The following is a 5,895-nucleotide window of genomic DNA, read 5'->3' on the forward strand; positions in this document are numbered from 1 at the left end:
TAAAAAGGGCGAATGGGATTTTCTGTCGAAAAACGGGATTTTTTGCATACCATACCAAGCAAGAAAATTTAGTAGTTGATAAACAAGAAAAAGCTGCTCTCTGTGTGGTAAATTAACGCCGTTCATATGAACCCTATCAGCGGAATTTCGTTCACAGTAGATGAATTGTAATAGCAAGTTTATGAGTTATACAGAAAGTAATTCGGAAAAATAAAGTGATATAAGTTAGAAAAACGTGTGGGGAACTCGGAAAGTTGTGTATTTTGAAAACATTGAAAAAATTGCCAATCATTGCTTCTTTTTTCATATGTTTTGAGTTTATAAATTCTGAAAAGTATTTTGAATGATTGTATTCTTTGATAATGCAAATAGTAAAATTTGCGATTGGAAAACGTTTGGGAGGTAGTCGTTAACAAAGGGGCAGTAAATAGTTCAATGGTTACTGATATCAAAACGAAAAAGAGAAATAGATTAAGCGAAAAAGCATTAAATATGTGTAGTCAAATCTAATTTACTTTCTTTTCTTTATAATATGTATTTATTTATTGAATCTTTCTTTCGAAACTAACAATAAGTTTTCAAATCTTACAAACTATCATTAAATTTAAAATTTCTGCCGTAATTTATTTATTTATTTGGTCTACGGACATTTAGATATTTAAGTATGTGTGATATGTTAGAGAGTAGAATAATTATACATATTAATTTATAATAATAATAATTATAATAATATAAAATAGCAGGTTTGGTAGCTGGCGAGGCCTAGTCTTCAGTCTACTTTTGTGTGCGGCGGGCGGACAGGCTGTTGATCATGGTCGGTAAGGCCGGGTTTCCGATCCATGTTCCCGAAGACATTACTTTGTAAGTGTGGCAGGCGGAAAGCTCTAGGTTCCGCTCCGCGCTATGAGCAAGCTGTTGATCATGGTCGGAAAGAACGAGTTTTCGATCCATGTTCCCGAAGTCATTACTTTGAATGTGTGGCAGGCGGAAAGCTCTAGTTTCCGCTCCGCGCCGTGAGCAAGCTGTTCATCATGGTCGGAAAGAACGAGTTTCCGATCCATGTTCCCGAAGTCATTACTTTGAGTGTGTGGCAGGCGGAAAGCTCTAGTTTCAGCTCCGCGCTGTGGACAAGCTGTTGATCATGGTCGTAAAGGCCGAGTTCCCGATCCATGCTCGTATTGTCGTACGCGGTCGCGAAAATATACGAAGCCGATTACAATTGTAATTTATCGTCCCCGGTTAAAGATATTAATTTATTTAGTTACAAAAAAGCGATTCACGTTTACGTTTACCTCATAAACTGAACAGAAATACAGTTCACCAGGTGAAGGATAAGATGCAATGTAAGGGTTTACATGTTATTTATTCAAAATCTCAAGTAAGGTTTTCTTAAAAGTGAGTCGGAGGTGTCAAAATAGTCGTAATGCTTATTAAAGTCCTGGCATGGGCAACGAAAAGCATCATGCATTTAAAAATTTGTTCTACAAATAGTTAGCTTAATGGGCTTGTAATGTCTAGAAGGCCTAGAAGGAAAACAAAACGTGATCTGGTTCATTAGAAAGGGACTATTGACCATCCCGTTCAAGATCTTAATCATGAACAAAACCCCGAGCATCTCTCTACGGCTGTACAGCGTTGGCAAATTTGTGAGCCACAAGCGGTTTTTGAACGGTGGGAGATTTAATGTCGAATCCCAAGGCAAGACTTGTTCCACAAAGAAGGGGAAACTCCTTGCTTTAGGGAAGCATTGAAGATGTTTGTTAAGGGCTTATATAGATAATCAGCACAACTTATTAGGACACAGGGGGGAATACCATCCGGACCGCTTAGAAAATAATTTTTTAAACTATTCAAATGAAGGAGAACATTGTCAGCGGAGATTGAAGGAATACAGATGTGGTCAAACTGTGGGAGTGGAAAAGGATAGCTAGAAGTTTTTTCATTTGGCTCGACAGAATAGTTCGATTCAAAGTAATTTGCAAACATATCAGCAATCATATCATCATCACTAGAAATAACATCATCTGATTTCAGTGTTGAGGGAAACCCATATATTTTACGTTTTGAGTTAACAAAATGATACAATGACTTGGGATTAGGAACGATGTTAATGCGAATTTTATTAATGTAATTCCTGTAACATTTTCTGCTTAAGGCATTGTATTTATGACGAAGGATGGAGTACGCGGCGTAGTGAGAAGACAGGCCTGATTTTTTATAAAGTTTAAAGGATTTAGTTTTTTGATTTTTTAAATGCTTAAAAGTCATCTTAATCGAAGACGTTAAGTAATGCAATCGTTGCGACAGTAATTGCACTTCAAAAATTTCGCAATTTTTGGTTCATTTAACTAGGGAATCAATTAACAGATACTCGTTTAATTGAACAGTTCGTTCAGTTACAAAAGTTCCGCCTAATTGGATAACCTTATCATTTCAAGTAAGAAAAATGTAAGGAAAAAAATTTATGTTTTTTATTGTAAATACAATAAATAATTAATGTAAACAAATAATTAATGCAATCCATCGTGCTTATTTTGCTTATTTCTAAGCAAGTACGGAACTTTTAAGTAAATGGTCAAGAAATAAATTGCTATTATTTCGTGTGTGTGAATAGTAGTGTACAAGGAGTTTTAACATGTGATATTTTATAGCCTGCTGTCTCACTTTTTCCTTACGAAATAATGGAACGGGCATATATTTCTATTGAAAACAAGGATGCCTTGTACTCGTCAAAAACAAACTTTAGCAACACATAGTAGAAAGCGTAGCAAATTTCTTAACAACTGTGTACTGCTTAAAAAATTTGGCTCAATAAATTTTTCTTGACCATTTCTTGGGCTCTTTTGTTATTCGTCGAACTAAAGAAGTGTTTAAAAATAATAACATAATATAAAATTTGGTTTTTATTAAACCGTAACTTCAATTGCGTTTCTGCTTGCATACAAAAATTTAAAGCCAATGGTTCGTCTTTACGAGAAGGCATTGGTGTTATTAAAGGGATTAAAATAATTTATCTCAAATGGAGAATAACGAATTTAAAAAAAATTAAAACGACGAATATCAAGCAACACTTGTTTGACCGTTGTAATTTTAAAATCCTTGAAATAAACTGAATAAAAAACAAAACATTAAGCTGTACTTAATTTTTGTTATTTTGCGAGCATATTTGCAAGAATATTTACCAATATTTTAGTGCTTATCTAAGCGCTTAAAATTAATTTTTTCGTGCTTATTTTCTTTGGTGCTGCTGATAAGTAATCGGTGAGTAACGATATTTCAAAGCAATAATTTGTGCATTAGCATAGAACATACCAATTAATAATAAAACATTAAAAGGTCCATAAAATTAAGTTATAACTCAAATATTAATGTAGTAAAAAAGAGGATCATTTTAGGACTACTTTTAATCTCTTTTGAATACTATTTTTAAAAATTATTTATGTATTCAAAAAAATATGTTATCAAAACCACAGTATACAGTAAACCAGCCATTGACAATATGCTTATTTGAAAATTAATACATGAAATATTGTGAATGTATAGGATTTTTTGTCATTAACCCATAGGCAACGACTGATGCAAAAGTGCCCACAAATGTTTGTTGATATATTTGAAATGTAAATTTGAACAGCAAAATTCGTAAAAAAATAATTATAATAAAACAAACATATTTTTAATTACCACGTGGGAGGTGGGCTTGGTTATTGGCAGATTTCGCCAAAATTTAACACTAACCTAAATTATACCATAGGCAACTTCGGCACTGACTTTCGTTAAAATATCTAAATTTTGTTCGAGCTAGCGTGCATAAACCGCCTTTACTTGTATTAATTCATGCATTATCCTCTTTCAAATGTGAATAGGCGGCTGAACAAATACATACAAATTTCGTGCATTTGAAAATTAGAGAGTTCTACTTTAAGCTAAGGAATACTAGTTTTACCGCCTAATCGATGGGACTATTTTACAAAGTCAAACCACCATTATTAACTCAAAGTTGTGTTCGGAACACGGTTTGACTTATGTAGGAACTGCATCCGGTCATAATCGCTTTAGCTTCACGCTTGATTTGCTTGGATTTTTTTCTCGTTATTATATTTTATCTGACTTGAAAATATTTTTAACTATAAGAAAATATTTCAATTAGATTTCATTTGGGTTAAGGAAAACGACAACTAAGAAAAAATCTCAACCAATACATTCAAATAAAATGTCAAATAAGCATATTTACATTTTTTGTTTTGGCTATCTGGATTACTGTATACTGTGATCAAAACAACGCAAAACATCAGGCACGAAAAATAATAAATATTTTTTAAATTTTAGCCAAAAGAAACAACTCGTTGTAATCGCCGCAAAATGGTTTTAACTATTCTCACGTATTTGTGTTCGTACGTCCTACTGTAATTAACAATGTGGTTATTGTTGTACAACACCAAAATTCACTAAAGAAAAATTATTTTTAACCAGATAACCAGGCAAGCGGGAACCACCACAATAATTTTTGCGAGTTTAACCAATAAAGATAAAATATAATAATTAATATTTGAGTTTTATTTTTTCGCTTAAATCAAATTATTTTTATTCGATCTTTATTTTTTTTATGAAATATAAGCTGACTTGCAAAACGTCAATTGCTTTGCGTACGTACAAAGTATAATGTTCCACAACGCCGAACTACAAAATGATGACAATGTATACTTTTCCAAAATGCATATACGAGTGAATAATTAATAAAACTAATTATTACAATTATTACAAACGCTCTTAAAATTAATGGACATAGGTAGGTAAAAGGGAATATATAAAGAAATAGGAATATATAAAGAAACAGTGAATACAGGTTGAAGTTTTAAGATTTAGAATGAGAATAGGTCCATTCTTTTGCAACCGAAGAACAAAAGAACACTCGCTTAAATGACGAAATACACGCAAAGCAACAACACAAACTCGGCTATTTATCCGAGTTCAGCCAGGTCGGTTAAAAAATACGCGACCTGAAGGGTAGTGTTGTCAAGTGAAAAAACTGCTCTATTGTGAATTGTTAATGGGAAAGTGGAGAGGGAAAATTTTTGTTTTCATATATACATGATTTATATTTTAAATAAGTATATATATTACGCAAATACTTCACATAATTACTAATTTCTATTGTTTTTTGTGTCTAAATCCCGTTGAACTAATCACATGTTTCTTGCCAGCTACCAGCAGGGTTGCTTAACTAGCTAAAAGGAAATTTTACCAGAGTTGAGAATTCTTTTGTTGCTCGCTTACAAAAAATTTAGCTAATATAGAATAAATAGCCAATTTGAAGTGCTTAAGATTTGTTTCCAATTTTAGTTTATTAGGTAAAGAGTTCCACAACTGCACAGCTCTAACGAAAAACATTATTGAGGTCGCTGAATATCTAAAGTGTGGTAGTATAAAATTGCATGTGAGAGTTGACTGTGTAAAGGTAAGTTTCGACAAAGAAATAATCTGGACAACGGGTGTGGATTAGCTTGTGCAAAAATAGCAGTAAGCGACGGTCAAGGAACTGAGATAAGCTGCAATCAAGAATTTGTATAGAAAGCGCAGATATGTGGTCAAACCTCCGTTTTATGTATACATATTTAGCAGCATTATTAATTAGTAATTGTAATTTGTTCATGGAAGCTTTATCAGGTCAACCATATACCAATGGATCACACCTGTGGGATTTAGGAAATCGACGAGGAGCAATCCTTTATACATTAAAATAAGTATGGCCGTTAAAATTTATCTTGGAAACACTTATTGAAATTGGCATTTTTGGTCCGCCATTCTGAATTCTAAAAAATCATGAACATATTATTTGCCTTATTGATGTCAGAGTTGGGCAAAATTTATTCGAATGACGAATAACAAATGAATAAA

Source organism: Rhagoletis pomonella, unplaced genomic scaffold (assembly GCF_013731165.1).
Source record: "Rhagoletis pomonella isolate Grant_MI unplaced genomic scaffold, Rhpom_1.0 Rhpom_scaffold_00009, whole genome shotgun sequence".
Lineage (NCBI taxonomy): Eukaryota > Metazoa > Arthropoda > Insecta > Diptera > Tephritidae > Rhagoletis > Rhagoletis pomonella.